A 24,843-nucleotide genomic window follows, 5' to 3' on the forward strand; every position below is an offset into this window, starting at 1 on the left:
GGAGGTGAACAAAAACCCGATGATCACTCTGACAGAGCTGAAGCGTTCCTCTGTGAAGATGGGAAAACCTTCCAGAAGGACAACCATATCTACGGTACTCCACCAATCAGGCCTTTATGGTGGCCAGACGGAAGCCAAGTCTCAGTAAAAGGCAGACGACAGCCCGCTTGGAGTTTGCCAAAATGCACCTAAAGACTCTTAGACCGTTAGAAACAAGATTCTATGGTCTGATGAATCCAAGATTGAACTCGTCGGCCTGAATGCCAAGCGTCACATCTGGAGGAAACCTGGCACCATCCCTACGGTGAAGCATGGTGGTGGCAGCATCATGCTGTGGGGATATTTTTCCGCGGCAGGGACTGGAAGTAGTCAGGATCAAGGGAAAGATGAATGGAGCAAAGTACAGAGAGATCCTTGATGAACACCTGCTCCAGAACACTCAGGACCTCAGACTGGGGTTAAGGTTCACCTTCCAACAGGACAATGACCATAAGCACACAGCCAAGACAACGCAGGAGTGGCTTAGGGGCAAATCTCTGAATGTCCTTGAGTGGCCCAGCCAGAGCCCGGACTTGAACCCGATCAAAAATGGAGAGACCTGAAAATAGTTGTGCAGCAACGCTCCCCATCCAACTTGACAGCGCTTGAGAGGATCTGCAGAGAAGAATGGGAGAAACTCCCCAAATACTGTTGTGTCAAGCTTGTAGCGTCATACCCAAGAAGACTCAAGGCTGTAATTGCTGACAAAGATGCTTCAACAAAGTACTGAGTAAAGGGTATGAATACTTATGTAAATGTATTATTTAAGTTTTTATTCTTAAGACATTTGCAAAAAAATTATAAAACCCTATTTTTTCTCCGTCATTATGGGGTAATGTGCGTAGATTGATTAGGGGGGGGGCGGACAAATTAGGGGAAAAAAACAATTTAATGTAATGTAACAAAATGTGGAAAAAAGTCAAGGGGTCTGAATACTTTCCGAATGCACTGTATAAAACAGGTTACCAACGTAATTAGAATAGTACAAATCAATGTTTTGTCATACCCTTGGTATACGGTCTGATATACCACGGATTTCAGACAATCAGCATTCAGGGCTCGAACCACCCAGTTTATATTTAATGGGTTCTAACTTAAAATTCTTTATTAGTTTACAATTGTGAAATGTATGCTCCCTGCATATAAAAACCACAAAGACTGGGATCGTAATTTCTATGACTCACATGGTGGATGAACATATTGCCTGTAGCCTACTGTACATGGTATATTTTTGTATGGAAAATGGCTGTGAGGACTTTTTCTACAATATTCAAAACATATTGACACAATTGCAATCTTTAATTTGATGAAACACTGAATTTGGTCTTACTGCCATTAGCCGATAGAAATGAATTGAAGAACAGATTCATACATGGAAAAACATCTTTCCATAGAGTGGTCAAACCATTCAGACACCACAGCCGTTTTTATGAGAAGACCGACTTTCGGGATGTCTCATGGTCTGACAAACACAGGTGTAGCTAGACCACCTTCCACCACAGAGGCGGATGTGGCCGATTGAAACGCAGCCCACGCATGGGATTTTTTTATTATGCCAATTCGATTTTCCCTTGGGCACGGACATCGACTCTAGGGGGATAATAGGCTATATTTGGGTATTATGACATGTATTAAATAGCCGTTTAATATAATTAAACAATGTCACTGTTACTTTATTCTTTAGACTTTATTTATTTATTTTTATTTATTTTACCTTTATTTAACCAGGTAGGCAAGTTGAGAACAAGTTCTCATTTACAATTGCGACCTGGCCAAGATAAAGCAAAGCAGTTCGACAGATACAACGACACAGACTTACACATGGAGTAAAACAAACATACAGTCAATAATACAGTATAAACAAGTCTATATACAATGTGAGCAAATGAGGTGAGAAGGGAGGTAAAGGCAAAAAAGGCCATGGTGGCAAAGTAAATACAATATAGCAAGTAAAACACTGGAATGGTAGTTTTGCAATGGAAGAATGTGCAAAGTAGAAATAAAAATAATGGGGTGCAAAGGAGCAAAATAAATAAATTAATTAAAATTAAATACAGTTGGGAAAGAGGTAGTTGTTTGGGCTAAATTATAGGTGGGCTATGTACAGGTGCAGTAATCTGTGAGCTGCTCTGACAGTTGGTGCTTAAAGCTAGTGAGGGAGATAAGTGTTTCCAGTTTCAGAGATTTTTGTAGTTCGTTCCAGTCATTGGCAGCAGAGAACTGGAAGGAGAGGCGGCCAAAGAAAGAATTGGTTTTGGGGGTGACTAGAGAGATATACCTGCTGGAGCGTGTGCTACAGGTGGGAGATGCTATGGTGACCAGCGAGCTGAGATAAGGGGGACTTTACCTAGCAGGGTCTTGTAGATGACATGGAGCCAGTGGGTTTGGCGACGAGTATGAAGCGAGGGCCAGCCAACGAGAGCGTACAGGTCGCAATGGTGGGTAGTATATGGGGCTTTGGTGACAAAACGGATTGCACTGTGATAGACTGCCTCCAATTTGTTGAGTAGGGTATTGGAGGCTATTTTGTAAATGACATCGCCAAAGTTGAGGATTGGTAGGATGGTCAGTTTTACAAGGGTATGTTTGGCAGCATGAGTGAAGGATGCTTTGTTGCGAAATAGGAAGCCAATTCTAGATTTAACTTTGGATTGGAGATGTTTGATATGGGTCTGGAAGGAGAGTTTACAGTCTAACCAGACACCTAAGTATTTGTAGTTGTCCACGTATTCTAAGTCAGAGCCGTCCAGAGTAGTGATGTTGGACAGGCGGGTAGGTGCAGGTAGCGATCGGTTGAAGAGCATGCATTTAGTTTTACTTGTATTTAAGAGCAATTGGAGGCCATGGAAGGAGAGTTGTATGGCATTGAAGCTTGCATGGAGGGTTGTTAACACAGTGTCCAAAGAAGGGCCGGAAGTATACAGAATGTTGTCGTCTGCGTAGAGGTGGATCAGAGACTCACCAGCAGCAAGAGCGACCTCATTGATGTATACAGAGAAGAGAGTCGGTCCAAGAATTGAACCCTGTGGCACCCCCATAGAGACTGCCAGAGGTCCGGACAGCAGACCCTCCGATTTGACACACTGAACTCTATCAGAGAAGTTGTTGGTGAACCAGGCGAGGCAATCATTTGAGAAACCAAGGCTGTCGAGTCTGCCGATGAGGATGTGGTGATTGACAGAGTCGAAAGCCTTGGCCAGATCAATGAATACGGCTGCACAGTAATGTTTCTTATCGATGGCGGTTAAGATATCGTTTAGGACCTTGAGCGTGGCTGAGGTGCACCCATGACCAGCTCTGAAACCAGATTGCATAGCAGAGAAGGTATGGTGAGATTCGAAATGGTCGGTAATCTGTTTGTTGACTTGGCTTTCGAAGACCTTAGAAAGGCACGGTAGGATAGATATAGGTCTGTAGCAGTTTGGGTCAAGAGTGTCCCCCCTTTGAAGAGGGGATGACCGCAGCTGCTTTCCAATCTTTGGGAATCTCAGACGACACGAAAGAGAGGTTGAACAGGCTAGTAATAGGGGTGGCAACAATTTCGGCAGATAATTTTAGAAAGAAAGGGTCCAGATTGTCTAGCCCGGCTGATTTGTAGGGGTCCAGATTTTGCAGCTCTTTCAGAACATCAGCTGAATGGATTTGGGAGAAGGAGAAATGGGGAAGGCTTGGGCGAGTTGCTGTTGGGGGTGCAGTGCTGTTGACCGGGGTAGGAGTAGCCAGGTGGAAAGCATGGCCAGCCGTAGAAAAATGCTTATTGAAATTCTCAATTATGGTGGATTTATCAGTGGTGACAGTGTTTCCTATCTTCAGTGCAGTGGGCAGCTGGGAGGAGGTGTTCTTATTCTCCATGGACTTTACAGTGTTCCAGAACGTTTTTGAGTTAGTGTTGCAGGAAGCAAATTTCTGCTTGAAAAAGCTAGCCTTGGCTTTTTAACTGCCTGTGTATAATGGTTTCTAGCTTCCCTGAACAGCTGCATATCACGGGGCTGTTCGATGCTAATGCAGAATGCCATAGGATGTTTTTGTGTTGGTTAAGGGCAGTCAGGTCTGGGGAGAACCAAGGGCTATATCGGTTCCTGGTTCTAAATTTCTTGAATGGGGCATGTTTATTTAAGATGGTTAGGAAGGCATTTAAAAAAAATATCCAGGCATCCTCTACTGACGGGATGAGATCAATATCCTTCCAGGATACCCCGGCCAGGTCGATTAGAAAGGCCTGCTCGCAGAAGTGTTTCAGGGAGCGTTTTACAGTGATGAGTGGAGGTCGTTTGACCACTGACCCATTACAGATGCAGGCAATGAGGCAGTGATCGCTGAGATCTTGGTTGAAGACAGCAGAGGTGTATTTAGAGGGAAGTTGGTTAGGATGATATCTATGAGGGTGCCCGTGTTTAAGGCTTTGGGGAGGTACCTGGTAGGTTCATTGATAATTTGTGTGAGATTGAGGGCATCAAGTTTAGATTGTAGGATGGCTGGGGTGTTAAGCATGTTCCAGTTTAGGTCGCCTAGCAGCACGAACTCTGAAGATAGATGGGGGGCAATCAGTTCACATATGGTGTCCAGAGCACAGCTGGGGGCAGAGGGTGGTCTATAGCAGGCGGCAACGGTGAGAGACTTGTTTTTAGAGAGGTGGATTTTTAAAAGTAGAAGTTCAAATTGTTTGGGTACAGACCTGGATAGTAGGACAGAACTCTGCAGGCTATCTTTGCAGTAGATTGCAAACACCGCCCCCTTTGGCAGTTCTATCTTGTCTGAAAATGTTGTAGTTTGGAATTAAAATTTCTGAATTTTTGGTGGTCTTCCTAAACTAGGATTCAGACACAGCTAGAACATCCGGGTTGGCAGAGTGTGCTAAAGCAGTGAATAGAACAAACTTAGGGAGGAGGCTTCTAATGTTAACATGCATGCAACCAAGGCTATTACGGTTACAGAAGTCATCAAAAGAGAGCGCCTGGGGAATAGGAGTGGAGCTAGGCACTGCAGGGCCTGGATTCACCTCTACATCGCCAGAGGAACATAGGAGGAGTAGAATAAAGGTACGGCTAAAAGCTATGAGAATTGGTTGTCTAGAACGTCTGGAACATAGAGTAAAAGGAGGTTTCTGGGGGCGGTAAAATAGCATCAAGGTATAATGTACAGACAAAGGTATGAATTGTATCAATTGCAAACATTATTGTTTCTAAAGTGTCATTTTGAGAATATTTTTTTTTTACGTCTCAAAATAAGACGCCACACTTTTAAGACAATTGGGTTCCTAAAGAGATATCAACCTGGATATAGACAAAAGATAATCTCTATTTTTGTAGCTTTCTTTATGCAGACTATCAACAGTAGCCAGCATATTGCTAGTATGGTCACTAATGAAGGTTAACTTTTGTAAATCACTTTCTCTTTAATGAATAATCTCAATGAGAAGATTGGTGGGCACTTATTTTTGCTCGGGGCAGCTTTTGTGTGCTGTGTGAACGTAGCTATCAACTTCTGTACTGCTCAAGAAGTTGTGGTGTTTGAATGAACTGCCAAACGTATTGCTGAAATACGAATGGCACAACGTTTCTGCATGTAGTCTTCACTGGTTTTCAAAGGCAGACTGCGACAGAGCAGGTAAATGTTTTAATGGTATGCAAAAATATGTGAAGAAGTTACTGGCACGGTCGGTGCTGCTGCTTTGAAACTGGGGCAAATGCTGTCTCGCCACACGTTTTCCGACGGCTCTGCGTAGTATGCCATTTTCGGGGACCACTTTTGGCTTGTGAACACTACTTTCAGAACTACTGGCTAAAAAAGTATACAAAAGTACTGGAGGATCTCTTAAAAACTCTAAATTCTGTTACCAAATCTGTAACAGAATTTCTAAAAATCTGTAACGGAATTACTGCAATTAGTAATTCATAGTCACAAACCACAGTTGGGTCACCTGCTTACAGTCCTCCCTTCCACTGGCATACTGGTATTAGGAAGATCAAACGTGGTATGACAGCAAGATAATGAAACATAAATTCAAAGAAGAAGAACATCTATCTCATCGTTGCAGTTACATCATAGGGGTCATTCATATTGGCACAGAAGACGTTAAACAGTTTTTTTACTTTATTTTTGAAATTGGCTAGAGAGGACGTCGTTTTTATGGGCAGAGGCAACTCATTTCACTCTGAGGCTCCAGTATACAGGAAAGTACCTTTCCCAGCATTACTCCTGAACCTGTATAAGCACACATTAACAACACCTGATCTGGTGCTGTGATTGTGTGCATCCCTAACACAGGTAAAGTAATCAGATAGATATCTTGACGCATAACCTAGATACTAGATAGATATAGATACTCCTGTAAACCAAACCCAGTCTAATCTGGGACACCCTAGCCTCAACAGGCAACCAGTTGAGTTCCTGAAAGCAGCTCCTGCCTATGTGAGTATGTGGACTCACCTTCAATACTACCCTGATCAGCTTATTCTTGGCTATCTGGAGCATTCTAGACAAAAATGTAGTCCTGGCATTAACCTTCCCTAGCACTTTAGTGGCCATGCTCACACCTCCCAAGCTTCCATTATGGATGCATCCCAGGTAAATAACAGAGGTTTTAGTAGTCAGCACCTCACCCCCTAACTCCACTGTGATATCAGAGGACCTACTCAATTTAAGTCTGAATCCAAAAATAATTGCCTCAGTTTTACCTCAGTGCAGAGATAGCTTATTATCTCCAAGCCATTTACTAATGTTAGTAAGCTCTGTGCTCAGTATGCTCTCCAACATAGTTTTACTTTTGTGAGACACCAGAAGTGTGGAGTCATCCGCATAAAGGAAAAGATGACAAGAACAGCATCTTTCATATCGTTAATTTACAGTAAAAACAGTAGAAGCCCAAGCACGCTCCCCTGCGGAACGCCACAACTCATTGGTTTTGCCTGAGACAGTGAACCATTAACCTCTACTACTTGCACCCTACCTAATAAATATAACTTCACCCAGCCTAGAGGGATATTGCTTAACCCCAGCGCCTTCAGTTTGGAGATTAGGGGACAGTGCTTAACTGTATCAAAGGCCTTTTGTAGGTCAAGTAGTACCATTCCATTGACATATTCATAAATGCTTGTATAGATTCTAGAATCTCATGATTAAACCAAGGGCAAGACAGTCTAGACAACCCTCCCTTTCTCTCACCCTCCCCCCCTCTCTCTCTCCCTGCCTCTCTCTCCAGTTAATGTCACCTCTCCCGGCTCTTACTGACACTTACACATGAGCCACCTCTCTTTCCATTTACTGAAACCAGCATCCTTACCCACTGAGCAGCAACACCGGACATCCGTGGACGTTAAAAAGTAGTTGAAATTTGGTCAATCCACCCTCGCTTTGATTTCAAAGTCCACAGACATCGTTTTTTGGTACGGTCCAGACTGGCTTAAATTTCAACGTCCACAGACATCGTTTTTTGGTACGGTCCAGACTGGCTTAAATTTCAACGTCCACAGACTTTGATTTTTGGTGTGGTCCAGACCATCCTTGATTTGGCACAAGCATAGACATCCATGATTGGTTTAGATTTAGTCCAGTCTATGTTTCACAACTTTGGACAGCACAGTTCCATACAGTAGAGCACAGTAGAGTACATAAGAATGCAGTACAATCCTTTAGAATATAGATCAGTACTGTACAGTAGAACACGCTAGTATAATGTACTGTACTGAACTATACTCTACTTTCCTCTACTCTACTCTGCTGTGCTGTACTGTACTCTACTAATCTCTATTGTGCTGTACTTTATTGTCCAAACTTGTGAAACATGGACGTCTATGGTTGGTTCAGCTTTGTTAGGGTCCGGACCAACCAAATATGATATTTTGGGGGGGCGGTGTGTGTAGAATAATAAGCACATATTCAAAAGATATTCATAGCTGACACTGGTCACATAAACACATTTTTTTAACAGATTTTTTAAAATTAAAATGTCCGTTTAAATTGAACGGTTTGTTAAACTTTGAAATTAAGGGTTTTTGTTTGACATCTCAGCAAAATGCCATTACTGTGGAATTGCCCGTAACATACATTTAGGAACTCTTTCTTCTGCATGTGCATTAAGTTCTCTTTAGATGACAACACAACATTTGATTTTCTGAACCAACCCTATTGGAGATACAGTATGTGATAACTACTTTAACCAGGAAGGATGTTCCACAATATCATGGCACACTACCACAACAGGACACTCATACAGTACATACTAGTAGACTGTTATTGTAAATAAGTATTTGTTCTTAACTGACTTGCCTAGTTAAATAAAGGTTAAATCAAATAAAATAAATGTTTTAAATACTGTATATTCCATTATGAATGTAGTCAATGTAAGTTTCCAAGATTCTCTACATAATGGCAAATGTGGCAATGATCCATATTTACAAATGCCACATTTCAGTACAGTAACACATGATAGGCTACATACAGTAGATCACATAATAGATGTACAGAAACAGACACACTGTGTGTGTGTGTGTGTTTCTGGATGCTGATTGGTCAGCAGACATTTGAAGTGGTCATGGCATGTAAACAGCCACGCCTGAGCCATCTAAGCCTACAACTCCCTCCCTATTCATTTGACAAATCATCGCATCTCAACAATGAGGCTGTTTGTGTTCACTTTGGCAGCCAAGAGTTCAGACTACTTCACTTCAGACCACAGGATGTATTCTGTGTTGGCAGGGCTATGTGAAAAAATTTCTAGCTGTGAAATCCTTCCCCCGTCCTGGTTTCCTCAAATCCTCTCAAAGCACACTTAAGGAGGTCTGAGGGAGGAAGGGAGCTTGGATCCTCTCTCCCAATGAGCTTTTAGAGGAGTTGAGGAAACAAGTACGGAGGAAGCAAGGACTTGACGGCTAGTTTTCAGATTCAGTCGAATAATCCCATCTAAGCAGCTACAGATAAAAGTGTACAAGATGGGCATTTAGTGTGTTATTGTAAAATTTGACTTTGAGTTTTCTTTCTGTTTAGCCCGTTCAGATAACTGACATAGGGTAGGGAAGAGTACTGGTGTTAATGTAGTGGATGGCTAAGTAAGTGAGCATCACTTCTGCCTTCCTGAAAACTGAAGAACCGTTGCCCCGGACCCAGAAATACCCTGGCCGGGGTTGAAATCTCGATAGACCATGTTATATTCCAGATGTATATACTGTATTCTACTGTATTTTGGTCAATGCCACTGCGACATTGCTCGTCCTAATATTTACAGTATATATATTTCTTCATTCCATTCTTTTACTTTTAGATTTGTGTGTATGGATTAGATCCTAATGCACTGTTGGAGTTAGGAACACAAGCATTTAGCTACACCCGTAATAACATCGGCTAAATATGTGTATGTGACCAATACCATTTGATTTGATTAACACTCCACCACTGGTGCAGTGTATCAAGGGAAAGGGGGATACCTAGTCAGTTGTACAACTGAATGCATTCAACTGAAATGTGTCTTCTGCATTTAACCCATCCCCTCTGAATCGGGATTACTGTCTCTAGTTCAATGTGGGTCAGGCCAGAGGAAGTCTAGACCGTTGTGATCTAGATTTACTGGCATCTATTCAGAGAAAGTATTAGTATGTGGCCAAAACTTTTCTAAGAGTGAGTTTCTCGTGTGAAGTCCTTCCAGGGACCAAGTGAGAGTTTAACGAAGTGATTTCCTGCCTAGACTGAGCATCAAAGGTGTTATAGCAGTCTGTCTTTTCAGGAAGAGAATGATTGTAGGTCATTGTTGTCTTCTAAGCATACTGTGGTTTTTGCAATGGTGGGTCTTCTCCTTACTTTAGGTTAAAGTGATAGCTCATCCAAATTAGAATTTGACCTCAATTTATGAAAATGTAAGAAGTCATAAACAGAAAAAAAAATCCATGCAACTTAGTAGTATACTTTATAGGGCCAGGACGATACCAGTATTGCGATAGTCGTTAGTATCATGGTAAGGAAACAAAACACGAAGCTGATTGAACTAGAGTTAAACTAAACTGATTAGAGTAAACTAAACTGATTAAATCCAGAGTCACATGTATTTATTTCCCAAGCTACAGCAGACAATATTTTACATCTAGGTTTTTGAAGGACTCTGGTCTGCTTCGTGTTTACATTTTTTTGCCATAGAAAAAACATTGTGATACAACTATTGTCCCGTGCCGAATACTTTCAGAGATGATCAAATCAAATGCATTTTTATTTGTCACATGCGCCGAATATAATCGGTGAAGACCTTACCGTGAAATGCTTACGTACAAGCTCTTAACCATCAATGCAGATCAAGAAGTAGAGTTAAGAAAATATTTACTAAATAAGCAAACGTGATTTTTTAAATAAAAAGTAACACTATAAAATAACAAGACTATATATATATATATATATATATTTCACTTTTATTTAACCAGGTAGGCCAATTGAGAACAAGTTCTCATTTACAACTGTGACCTGGCCAAGATAAAGCAAAGCAGTGCAACAAAAACAACAACACAGAGTTACACATAAACAAACGTACAGTCAATAACACAATATAAAAATCTATGTACAGTGTGTGCAAATGTAGAAGAGTAGGGAGGTAAAGGCAATAAATAGGCCATAGAGGCGAAATAATTACAATTTAACACTGGAGGGATAGATGTGCAGACGATGGTGTGCAGTAGAGATACTGGGGTGCAAAAGTGCAAGAAGATCAATAACAATATGGGGATGAGGTAGTTGGGTGTGCTATTACAGATTGGCTGTGTAGAGGTATAGTGATCGGTAAGCTGCTCTGGCAGCTGATGCTTAAAGTTAGAGAGGGAGATATACATATAAGACTCTAGCTTCAGTGATTTTTGCAATTAGTTCCAGTCATTGGCAGCAGAGAACTGGAAGGAAAGGCAGCCAAAGGAAGTGTTGGCTTTGGGGATGACCAGTGAAATATACCTGCTGGGGTGTGTGCTATGGGTGGGTGTTGCTATGGTGACCAATGAGCTGAGATAAGGTAGGGCTTTACCTAGCAAAGATATACACAGGGTACCGATACAGAGTCAATGTGCGGGGGGGTACAGGTTAGTCGAGGTAATTTGTACATGTAGGTCGGAGTAAAGTGACTATGCATAGTTAATAAACAAGGAGTAGCGGCAGTTTAAAAAAAGGGGGTGGGGTGAATGCAAATATTCCAGGTAGTCATTTGATTATATCTTGGGGATCTGGGGACCCATGCCAAATATTTTCAGTCTCCCGAGGGGGAAAAGGTGTTTTCGTGCCCTCTTCACGACTGTCTTGGTGTGTTTGGACCATGAAAGTTTGTTGGTGATGTGGACACCAAGGAACTCTGAACCTGCTCCACTACATCAGTCATAAGTTAGCATGGTGTTATGGATCCCTATGTTTCTTGTGCTCCATGTCTTGGAGCAACTCCATAGCTCGTCCACTGTTAGGAACTGTTGCTCTAGGAACTTTTTGGCCTCAGAGAGAACTTGGCATGAGCAGAGAGTGAGAAAACTGTCAGTGCCATTCAAATAAAATAAAATAACATGTATTTATAAAGCCCTTTTTACATCAGCAGATGTCACAAAGTACTTAGACATTCGCTCACCCAAACACACACACACACACTACACCCCAGTGTCTTCACAACAACATTTACACACGGTAAATCATTCACTGTGATATCTGGAGTGCCTAGGGTAAATGGGATGCCTTTTGGGCTAAGACCACCCCTATTGGAGCTGCGTCCACTGCATTGGCCTACTGAACCTGGTGAACGGTACTCAGGGAGCCAATACCTACAACTCCCCAAAAACAAACAAGTACTTTTACTGATGTTTTTCCCGAAAAGCAAGCTCTGGGAATACTCGGAAGATGGGGAAATTTAATTGTTTTGTCATGCTAAGTGGGTCATCAGAGTTCAGCTGTAAGAAAAGTGCCAGAAAAAAATAGTTAAACATCTTAAAAGCTGCCAGCTGTTGCTCTCACACTAGGGACTTTTTCTTTGGGCCAAATTGCCCCATTTGAGGGTGAGGGTTGATTGTTTGCATGCCAAACCTGTGGTGAGCCCAGTGCAAATCCTGCCCCACTTCCTGGCAACCCTGCGTCCCATTTGACCCAGTTCCACAGGTGTGCATCTATGTCGGGCATTGGTGATGGTGTTGAGATGTAAGGAGCTCACTTGGAAAGTTTTTTTATCCTTCCTTTCTTCCCTGCAAACATAAAACAGACATGATTGAATAGATGAAAGCCAGGTTGAACGTTATATTACTTGCACCTACTGTACCATAGCATGACACTAAATTCAAGGACAGGAGAAAGGAAGGATGCCATTTCCACTATTCAGGATTCTGCATTTAAATCATAACCACTGCTGCTTTTGGCCAAAATATAACAGGGAATGCTCACCCAGAGGTGGCGCTCCAAGTGGCCGGTGACTTTAATGCAGGAAATCAAATCTGTTTTACATCATTTCTACCAGCATATCACCTGTGCAACTGGAGGCAAAAAATCTCTACATACATTTATTCCACAAACAGAGACACATAATACAAAGCTCCCCCTCACACTCAATTTGGCAAATCTGACCATAACTATACCCTCCTGATTCCTACTTACAAGCAGAAACTCTAACAGGAAGTACCAGTGATGCACTCAATACAGAAGTGGTCCGATGAAGCAGATGCTAGCTACAGGACTGTTTTGCTGGCACAGACTGGAATAAGTTCCTGAATTCAGTGACCATACGTATATATCCCAACCAGAAGACATGGATTACAGGCAACATCCACACTGATGATTATAAAAAATTGTGCTACACCCTCCGACGAACCATTAAACATGTAAAGCATAAAAAAACAGGACCAAGATCGAATCCTACTACACCGGCTCTGACGCTCATAGGATTGCAAACTATCATGGATCACGAGAAACTATCACGAGAAACCCAACCGCGAGCAGTCCAGTGACGTGAGCCTACCAGATGAGCTAAATACCTTCTATCTTCACTTCGAGGCTAGCAATACTGAACCATGCATGAGAGCTCCAGCTGTTCCGAACGACTGCGTGATCACAGATGGCTCACTTCAACACCATCCTCCCAGACACCCTGGACCCACTCTAATTTGCTTACTGCCCCAACAGAGCCACAGATGATGCCATCTTTATTGCACTCCACACTGCCCTTTCCCATTTGGAAAAAAGGAACACCTACGTGAGAATGCTTTTCATTGACTACAACTCACCGTACAAGACTATAATGCACTCCAAACTCATCACTAAGCTAAGGAACCTGTGCTGAGGAATATTTATGTCTGTAATAAAGCCCTTCTGTAGGGAAAAACTAATGTGTGGGCCTGGCTCCCAAATCTGTGCCCCTTCCCAGTCATGTGAAATCCATAGATTAGGGCCTAATTATCATTTTTTTGTTTTTATTTTTTTTTAAATTTAACTAGGCAAGTCAGTTAAGAACAAATTCTTATTTACAATGGCCTACCCCGGCCAAACTCGGATGACGCTGGGCCAATTGTGCGCCACCCCATGGGACTCCCAATCACGGCTGGATGTGATACAGCCTAATTGACTGATTTACTTATTTGAACTGTAACTCAGTAAAATTGTTGACATTTTGTTCAGTTGTTAACCAGTAGCTACCCGGACTATCGGCATTGAACTTTTTGTTACTGCTGGTACTGTTCATTATCTATCCTGTTGCGAAGTCACTTTATCCATACCTATATGTAAATATCTACCTCAATTACCTCGTACCCCTGCACATCAACTCGGTACTGGTACCCCATGTACAGTTGAAGTTGGAAGTTTACATACACCTTAGCCAAATACATTTAAACTCAGTTTTTCACAATTCCTGACATTTAATCCTAGTAAACATTCCCTGTCTTAGGTCAGTTAGGATCACCACTTTATTTTAAGAATGTGAAATGTCAGAATAATAGTAGAGAGAATGATTTATTTCAGCTTTCATTTCTTTCATCTCATTCCCAGTGGGTCAGAAGTTTACATACACTCAATTAGTATTTGGTAGCATTGCCTTTAAATTGTTTAACTTGGGTCAAACGTTTTGGGTAGCCTTCCACAAGCTTCCCACAATAAGTTGGGTGAATTTTGGCCCATTCCTCCTGACAGAGATGGTGTAACTGAATCAGGTAACTGTAGGCCTCCTTGCTTAAACACACTTTTTCAGTTCTGCCCACAAATGTTCTACAGTATGAGGTCAGGGCTTTGTGATGGCCACTCCAATACCTTGACTTTGTTGTCCTTAAGCCATTTTTCCACAAGTTTGGAAGTATGCTTGGGTCATTGTCCTTTTGGAAGACCCATTTGTGACCAGGCTTTAACTTCCTGACTGATGTCTTGAGATGTTGCTTCAATATATCCACATAGTTTTCTTCCTCATGATGTCATATATTTTGTGAAGTACACCAGTCCCTCCTGCAGCAAAGCACTCCCACAACATGATGCAGCCACCCCCGTGCTTCACAGTTGGGATGGTGTTCTTCAGCTTGCAAGCCTCCCCCTTTTCATCCACAGGTACACCTTCAATTGACTCAAATGATCTCAATTAGCTTATCAGAAGCTTCCAAAGCCATGACATAATTTTCTGGAATTTTCCAAGCTGTTTAAAAGCACAGTCAACTTAGTGTATGTACATTTCTGACCCACTGGAATTATGATACAGTGAGTTGTAAGTGAAATAATCTGTCTGTAAACAATTGTTGGAAAAAAATTCCTTGTGTCATGCACAAAGTAGATGTCCTAACCGACTTGCCAAAACTATAGTTTGTTAACAAAAACATTTGTGGAGTGGTTGAAAAATGAGTTTAACTTCTTAGTGATCCCTTTGCGCGCCAATCCCGTTAACGGGATTGATTTGACAACACCCAGTGAAATAGCAGCACGCCAAATTCAAAAACAGAAATACTCATAATAATAATTCATAAATCATACAAGTGTTATACATGGGTTTAAAGATGGACTTCTTGTTAATCCAGCCACAGTGTCAGATTTCAAAAAGGCTTTACGGTGAAAGCAAACCATGCTATTATCTGAGGACAGCACCCCATCAAACATACACATGAAAATCATAATTCAACCCACCAGGCACAACACAAAAGTCCGAAATAACATATAATTCATGCCTTACCTTTGAAGATCTACTTCTGTTGGCACTACAATATGTCCATTAAACTTCACAAATGGTCCTTTTGTTCGATAAATTCTGTCATTATATATCCAAAAAGTCCATTTATTTGACACGTATGATTCAGAAAATACACCGGTTCCAACTCGCGCAACATGACTAAACGTTATCTAATTAGTTACCTGTAAACTTGATCCAAACATTTCAAACAACTTTCCTAATCCAACTTTAGGTATTTTTAAACTTAAGTAATCAATAAAATTTAAGATGGAATAAACTGTGTTCAATACCCGAGGAAGTAAGCATAGTAAGTAAGCAGAGAGCAGAATTTTTCTCTCTCTGCTAGTAATTAAGCATTTCACTGTTAGTCACCACTGCTGTTTACGAAGCATGTAATAAATAAAATATGATTTGATTAAATTGTCATACAAAGCAATCATCATGGTTTATGGTGCCATTTAATTACTCTAAGCCCATGGTCCTCATAGCCATGGCACAATACTCGCATATTTTCTGCATGACTAATATTTACAGTACAGTAAAGGCCTATATATATTTTTTCAACTGTAACTCAAGATTCAAATAATTTGTTTTTGAGTTGGAATCCCAGCACACCCACAGGGACCTTTTTAATGCTGGCCCTTCCGAGGACAAGGACAAACAAAACATCAGACACCCAATACACTGTTTATGTGGCCTCTTAATTTCCCTAACACAGCCTGAGAGTCTTACAGGCCTGGTAAAACTAGTATTATATAGGCCCTGCCAAATCCAATTGTAGGCACCACACAGGACTTCGCAAAAGCAAGATAGATAGATAGATGAATGGGTGGAAACATGCAGGTGGTCTTGTCTTGTTGGGGGACTTTTTTATTAGGTCGGTTAAACATTAAAGGATTTCAAATGGCTTGGTTCAATTGTGTGCCCCTTTGCCAAAGCCCTGAGCCGAGGTTTACAAGAGGGTCTCAGACAAAGACATTACTGTCCCACCAACCAACAGGAGTAACCCTCTCCTGAAGAAAGGAGGAGGGGATGAGATGCTGAAAACAGGGAAAGGGGTTGTTGCACGTCGGAAGCTGGAAATACAGGCCTTCTTATACCTTAAGGCAGTTTTAAAAATATTAGTTTTTTATAAATGTACTGCACATTAATCATACATGTCTTCACTAAAACAAGTATATAGAGCCCATTTATGTTGTGCGGTGGTTGTAAGTAGCTCTACTTGCTGACACATGATGCGTGAGGTATACGGTACAAGTTACACTATTAATCAATCAATCAATCAACCAATCAATCAAATGTATTTATAAAGCCCTTTTTACATGAGCAGTTGTCACAATGTGCTTATACAGAAACACAGCCTAAAACAAAGCAACAAAAAATGTATCCTCACCTCCCCCTACACAAAAGTATGGGGTTATTGTGGGCAGTAGGGTTCGCATTCTGGTTTCCAATTTTAGGTGATTTGCTATTGTTACCGAGTTGCTCATACCATCACATTCCATTTAATCACAACTAATTTGATTTTAGAGTGCAGGTAGCATAGCAGTTAAGAGCGTTAGGCCAGTAACCGACAGGTCGCTGGTTTGAATCCCTGAGGCACCTAGGTAACAACAAAAAAAATCGGTCAATGTACCCTTCAGCAAGGCACTTAACCCTAATTGCTCATGTATGTCGCTCTGGATAAGAGTGTCTGCTAAATGACGAAAATGTAAAGCTGCTCAAAGCCTGGTCCAAAGCTGGTCTAATTCAATGCTTAGCGGGTGGTCGGAGGCCAAATAGGCTGCTATCAGAGCCCCATCAGGGAGATGGCTCCTTTATGCAAATACCTGACCCATCTGCCAACAAACACAACGTGATTTCCCTGGGAAGTGTATGTAAATGGCCCCGGCCTCTTTATCATGTGGCGCTGGCAGTTTGTCAAAGTTGACAGGATACAAAATAACTCATAACACCACCTTATCCTCACTCCACTTGGCTTAGGGGCAGTCTGAACTAGGTCCAGCTGCGGAGCTACACTATCTATACACAAAAGTATGTGGACACCCGTTCAAATAGGCGGATTCTGCTAATTTCAGCCACACCCGTTGCTACCAGGTGTATACAATTGAGCACACTGCCATTAAATCTCCATAGACAAACAATGGCAGTAGAATGATCTTACTGAAGAGTTCAGTGACTTTCAACGTGGCATGCCACCTTTCCAACAAGTCAGTACATCAAATGTCTTCCCTACCAGAGCTGCCCCAGGTCAACTGTAAGTGCTGTTATTGTGAAGTGGAAACGTCTAGGAGCAACAACAGCATAATGCGCAGTGGTAGGCCACACAAGCTCACAGAACAGGACCGCCGAGTACTGAAGCGCATAAAAATCGTCTGTCCTCGGTTGTAACACTCACTACGGAGTTCCAAACTGCCTCTGGAAGCAATTTCAGCACAATAATTGTTCGTCGTGAGCTTCATGAAATGGGTTTCCATGGTCGAGCAGCTGCACACAAGCCTAAGATTACCATGCGCAATGCCAAGCGTCGGCTGGAGTGGTGTGAAGCTCGCTGCCATTGGACTCTGAAGCAGTGGAAACGGAATCTCTGGAGTGATGAATCACGCTTCACCATCTGGCAGTCCAATGGACCAATCTGGGATTGGCGGATGCCAGGAGAACACTACTTGCCCAGATACATAGTGCCAACTAGGTTCCCGAGTGGCGCAGCGGTCTAAGGCACCGCATCTCAGTGCTAGAGGCATCACTACAGACCCTGGTTTGATTCCAGGCTGTATCACAAAGTCCCATAGGGCGGCGCACAATTGGCCCAGCATCGTCCGGGTTAGAGTTTGGCTGGGGTAGACCGTCATTGCAAATAAAAATTTGTTCTTAATTGACTCACCTAGTTAAATAAAGGTACAAATAAATAAATATGTAAAGTTTGGTGGAGGAATAATGGTCTGGGGCTATTTTCCATGGTTCGGGCCAGGCCCCTTAGTTCCAGTGAAGGGACATCTTAACGCTACAGCATACAATGACATTCTAGACGATTTTGTGCTTCCAACTTTGTGGCAACAGTTTTGGTAGGCCGTTTCCTGTTTCAGCATGACAATGCCCCCATTCACAAAACGAGGGCCATACAAAAATGGTTTGTCGATTGGTGTAGAAGAACTTGAGTGACCTGCACAAAGCCCTGACCTCAACCCCATTGAACACCTTTGGGATGAATTGGAACTCCGCCAGCGAGCCAGGCCTAATCGCCCTACATCAGTGCCCTACATCAGTGCCCTACATCAGTGTCCTACCTCACTAATGCTCATGTGGCTGAATGGAATCAAGTCCCCTCAGCAATGTTCCAACATCAAGTGGAAAGCCTTCCCAGAAGAGTGGAGGCTGTTATAGCAGGAAAGGGGCGACCAACTCCATATTAATGCCCATAATTTTGGAATGAGATGTTCAACATACTTTTGGTCATTTAGTGTATGTTTACTGTATCTCAAGTGGGTCCCACTCACCAGAATATATCACCAGCCAAGCCACCCATGAGGTGGAGTGAGTGAAGGTTGGAGCCGAAATGTCCAATGAGTTTAGCCTGTCTGGATTCAAATTGACCTTGTCAGTTTTTTTGTGTGTTTGCCATTTTAGCTAGGTGCCCTTGCACCCATGCGCACAGTGACGTATAGCACCACCCATCGGGGCGAAATGGCGTGAAAAGGGTGTGTTTTATGAGCACCAACGTGACGTTCATAGTAGCATATCAAATTGGGTGTCAAATGAAAGCTAACCTTTCAACCATTGACGTTCTTAAAACATCTGGCACAAGTAAAGGCTTTGATTTCTGGATAAACAGATGAACAAAGGGTCTTAGAAAAAGTCTTAAAAGATAATAGAAATATACTGAACAAAAATATAAACGCAAGATGTGAAGTGTTGATCCCATGTTTCACGAGCGTGCAATTGGCATGCTGACTGCAGGTATGTCCACCAGGGCTTTTGGCAGTGCGTCCAACCAGCTTCACGCCCGCAGACCACGTGTATGGCGTGGTAGGGGCGAGTGGTTTGCTGATGTCAACGTTGTGTCAACGGAACGTTCCATGGTGGCGGTGGGGTTATGGTATGGGCAGGCATAAACTACGGACAAGAAACACAATTGCATTTTATCGATGGCAATTTGAACACACAGAGATACCATGACGAGATCCCGAGGCCCACAGTCGTACCATTCATCATGACCAACAGATGCAGATCTCTATTCCCAGTCATGTGAAATCCATTGATTAGAACCTAATGATTTTTTCCCAATTGACGGATTTCTTTATATGAACTGTGACTCAGTAAAATCTTTGAAATTGTTGCATGTTGCGTTAATATTGTTGTTCAGTGCAGTGTGAAAAAGAGAAAAACACAGAATGGTATGCCCCTGCCCCTGTTTCGATAAAAAGCTGAGGGATGGGTCTGGATAAATGTTACCACTCTCACATTCATAGACAACGCTATGGATGCAAGGACAGATCATCCATCATATCACAGTGATTGTTTTAACATGTTTTGAGGCTGTGTGCTGTTTGTTTACATATACTTTGTTTATAAACATTGGGCACAACAGGTTAGGGCAATTGAATGCAATGTTTTACAAATGTTCGCAAAGGATTTTTAAAACATTACTTCGTGGGGACCCAGGGTTTACGTTTTAAACTTCAACCACTCAGTTGTCCACCATAAAACAAGCAAAAAGTTGCTTTTACACCATGATTTGACTCTCAAATGTTTATTTTGTAAAACATTTGTTGAAGGAGTAGTTTCACCATATTAACATGAGAGATCAGTTTACGAAGTAGGTTTGACCTTGAGCATGAATCACTAATCGCATGGAATAAATAATGATCTTCAGCAAGGCACGGCAACATTATAACTAGGGCTTTAGAATGGGGAAAACTTGGATTAATGTTGGGGTGAAGTGGGCTTAAATCTTGCTGTAAGTCACAGAGGGTGCATGGATGGACATGTCGAAATGCACATTAGCAAGTCTTTATTCATAGAAGAAATATATTGACTATTCCATGTGGTCTATATTAAACGGCACTTCATTGAATATAACAGGCTTTTAAAACGTAAAATTGGTGCACACTTTCTACATATAAATGTCAAAGGGACGCAAAGGGCACTCATTTCATGGAACGACCCGTTGGACTTTTGATTTTGCGTGTAACATCCTTTTCAACCTTTTCCCATAATTGCTTCCGTGTGTTTTGTTTCCACTATTCTCCACAGCTGGTCGAAAGTAGCAGAAACCGGGGCATAACCACAGATGTGGCCTTGTTTTTAGTTCTTATTGCCATGACTATCTGAAACAGACATGTGTAGCCAAACAGACATGTGTAGCCTAGCATATACGTTGCAAACACTGCCGTCATGCATGACTTAAGGGCACAATGGTGTCCTTTTATACAGCCTTCTTTCGACAGGGACCTCCGATGGAGACCGTACATTTCTTCTTTCTCTCGCTCGTACTTGTCCGCTTGAATCTGATCAGAACCTCACCCTTCCCCAGCTTGAAGTATACCAACTCAAATGAGGTGTATCTTGGAAGCACATGAAACACTCACAGAGGACAGAGCTCGAAGCGTATCCAGAGCATGGCAAAGGCTTTCTGATGAGTTTATTTCACTACTCAAACAGAAACCTTGATCTTTCCAAATGTCTGTTTTTTATTTCCCTCTCGAACTAAGAATGAAGATGTAGACTGAAATGTTTACGTTTCAGCGGAATGTTTTGGTTTTGGGGACATTGTTCCTACTTTATTCAAATCACTTTTGTATGATGTGGATGTCTATGCCGAACATGAAGACACAACTAAAGGCTACAAAGCCCCCCAAATTAAACCTGTACTGTTTACTGCGCAGCAGTGGAGGCTGGTGACTTGTAAAAATGAGGAGGATGGTAGACTCTAACTTTAAATAATATTTATCTCAAAACTGTGACTCCTAAAATTTTTGGGGCAAACTCCGTCAGATTTGTCTAAAATCTGGAATTAATCAGGAATGAGCAGGGGCAGCTATACCATAGTAACTCCTTCTTAGTGCAACAATACCACTCATGGTCTGTAAATTTCTCTACTTTTGATAGATTTAAACAAACAATATTGAAATCACCATGGTCACAATCATAAACGGTCAACTCCATCTCCCTGATAGATTAATAAAGGATGTTCATTTGGGTTCAAATAGGTTTCTTTTAAATAGGCTTTAGAGTCATAAAGCAACTCAGGGAAAAACTAAATTGCTACTTTGTAGCTCCGTAAAACATCAACTCCGTCAGATTTTTGTCTAACGTCAACTCCGTCAGGGTGCTGAAAGATCTGATAGAATGATTATTTATGTATATATTTATTACTATTATGAATAATTTTCTCAATTTTACAAATGTTAGTATTGAACTTTTCTTTTTAGAGACAAAAATATGTCTGTTTTGAGTATTTGTTGTCAACTCCATCATTGATGGCTAACCCTCATAAGATCGATTTACTTGTAAATAATCAAAAATATATTTTATTTTAATCACTGTTCTGCAACATTATATATCCTTAAACTATTGAGGTATTTTCTGTGCTAGTCAAAGGGATAATCTTTGCTTTATAAATGTTGTTTTATGTTCTGAATCTAGAAAAACGCCAAAATGCTAACGGAATTAGCCCTGGAGCATAATATAACGCTATAAAATAAAATAAAAACAAAGGTTTGGATATTGTTATTATATATTTGAATAATCCCATGTTAGAATCAAACAATCAAGGCCTTTACACTTGTTAGACAATAGATTTAAGAATTTAATCCCTTTTATTATGTCTGACGGATTGGACATGAATCCATTTAGTTGCGTTTTATGGAAAAACGATACTTTGGTCTATCAAAATACAGTTTATACTTCAAATGTTGTTATTATTAAGAAAAAATATTTGTGGAAAAAGTTGAGATTGTCCCATCTTTCAAGATCTTTTCAAGTTACTGGTCGACTATGGTATTTATCCAAACATGAGAGGGCTACTTACGCAGTGATTGAATGACGTATGAGACATGAGTTGAGGTGTTCAGAGGCTTGACTTCAGCGCAGGACAGTGGTTGGGGTGTTCAGAGGCTTGGCTTCAGTGCTGGACAGGCTCATCACGGATGGATGGCGTTTGAGAAGAGCTCAACTCTTCCACTGAGGGCGGACAGGATTTGACTGGGAAGACAAAAAAAACAATGACACAACACAGTTAGACAAAATAGCTAAGAATGAGTTAGTCCAAGCAAGAAGTCAAATTAACTTGGTGTAATAATGTGATTGTGTTTGTGTATGTGTATGTGATTGACTCTACATGCACCATGTAGAGCCAGTGGATGAGAGGGCACATGTGACATGGCTTTAGTTCATGTCAGGAGAGAATTGACACTGGGAGTAGAGCGGTCAAATACAAATAGCAGATGCATTGAGTTACACATGTAGGAGGGCAGAGGACCAGGGGCTTCAGTTCTTCAGATGGCCTTGGGTAGGCCAGGAGGGCAGAGGACCAGGGGCTTCAGTTCTTCAGAGGGCCTTGGGTAGGCCAGGAGGGCAGAGGACCAGGGGCTTCAGTTCTTCAGAGGGCCTTGGGTAGGCCAGGGGGCAGAGGACCAGGGGCTTCAGTTCTTCAGAGGGCCTTGGGTAGGCCAGGAGGGCAGGGTAGGCCAGGAGGGCAGAGGACCAGGGGCTTCAGTTCTTCAGAGGGCCTTGGGTAGGCCAGGAGGGCAGAGGACCAGGGGCTTCAGTTCTTCAGAGGGCCTTGGGTAGGCCAGGAGGGCAGAGGACCAGGGGCTTCAGTTCTTCAGAGGGCCTTGGGTAGGCCAGGAGGGCAGAGGACCAGGGGCTTCAGTTCTTCAGAGGGCCTTGGGTAGGCCAGGAGGGCAGAGGACCAGGGGCTTCAGTTCTTCAGAGGGCCTTGGGTAGGCTAGGAGGGCAGAGGACCTGGGGCTTGAATCTCCCCATCACCATAAAACACTTGCAGCTCTGTTTTCAGACATGAAAAAAAATGTCAAAAGGTCTGCGATAGGCTTGTCAAAGCGTCATCTGGGAACTCTCTCTTGAATTAATCTAATACTACCATCTAACAACTCCAGGAATCGTGTGGTGTCCAAGCTTTTGTACCTCTGTGCTATCTGAGACTTGATGTTATCGTGAATTGAGTCATGCAGTACATTGTAGGTGTACCTGCCGATGCTTTTCCTCTGTTCATGAACTCTGGAACCTCTGTCATGCTTGCTGCCTTCTCATATATGTCGTTGAAAAAATATTTCATCAAAAGTGAAAATACAAATATCTTCCAGCTTTGCCTTGATCTCATCTGCACATGACACAGTATCATCATCCATGGTAGGGTGCTCTATAATAGGGGGACGGTGTCCTTCCATTGCTCACAATTATTTGCAACAGGGTTGACATTTCTAGAAGTGAAACTCCAATGCGTTTGTGCATTTTTCATCAAGCATGCACATCCAGCCTGTTCAAGCAACATCACCCTCCAAGTGTCACAAGGAAAACCTTCTCTTTGAGAATGCATAGCAATGCACAAAGGTGGCCATTTAAGTCGGGAGCCATTACAGAAGCACCATCATAGATTTGGGCAACAGGTTTCTCCCATGAACTTAAACTCTGACATCTCAGATTTCACTAAATCAAACACAGACTGCACATCTCGCCCACTTGACACATCAAAGTAGCCCCCCAAAAAATCCTGTTCCTGAATAAAGACCCGATCGTCCACATACCTGATGATAACTGACCACTGCTAGTGACTGCTGATGCCTGTGGTTTCTCCATTTGCCGTGTGAGAAAAGGCACTGCGGCAACCTCTTTTTATCTCCCTTTTAATGGATGATGTGATGGAAGCAATCAAATCATTCTGAATTGACTTTGACATCCCAGAGAAGACAGTAGAAAGGTCTATATGCTCAGTAATTAAAGCATCATCATTTGCAACTGTGCAAGCTCCTTGTAGTTGCCCTGGTTAGCGGAACGTTCCCTCTCATCGTGCCCCCTAAAAGACAACTCTTGCATGCCCAAAAATGCAGTAGCGTCGATAAGACAACACCCGTTTCTTACCTTTTCGTTGTGTTGCACAGATGGAATACACAGACCTTTGTCCATTAAATGATCAATGCAGCTTTTTTCCCGGAGCTTGAATCTGATGTGGGCATCTATTTCTGTGTACTCCAGAGAATGAAAAGGGTTCTTCAACAACAACAATTCACTGTACTATTCACTATCTCAATCTCAATCTGTCCAACTCACCACACTTCTAAATCACACATGCGTAGTATTAGGTTCCTTCTCTGATCCTTTGATTGGATGGACAAGTTAGTTCCTACTGCAAAAGCTTTGATTGGTTGGAGGACATCCTCCGGAAGTTGTGATAATTGAGGGGGTGAGGAGCACGAGCATCCTAGGTTTTGTATTGAAGTCAATGTAGCCAGAGGAGGACAGAAAATAGCTGTCCTCCGGCTACACCATGGTGCTGGCCTAGAGTGTGTTGTTGAGACTACTGTAGACCTTCATTGCAAAACAATGTGTTTTAATCAGGTATTTGGTGACATGAATATATTTAGTATAGTTTTATCTAAAGAGGATACATTTGTATATTTTTGGGGGAAAAAAAAATATAAAATCGGTCCTCCCTTTCC

The 24,843-nt window shown here is 42.0% G+C and overlaps 1 protein-coding gene across 2 annotated transcripts in view; it reads left to right on the top strand.

The window, feature by feature from the left end:
• The window catches only part of LOC112214229, a 68,784-nt gene that overhangs the window by 1,624 nt on the left and 42,317 nt on the right, over nucleotides 1-24,843 (top strand). The gene's annotated exons all lie outside the window — the stretch shown is intronic.

The sequence above is a fragment of the Oncorhynchus tshawytscha genome, linkage group LG02 (genome assembly GCF_018296145.1).
Source record: "Oncorhynchus tshawytscha isolate Ot180627B linkage group LG02, Otsh_v2.0, whole genome shotgun sequence".
NCBI lineage: Eukaryota > Metazoa > Chordata > Actinopteri > Salmoniformes > Salmonidae > Oncorhynchus > Oncorhynchus tshawytscha.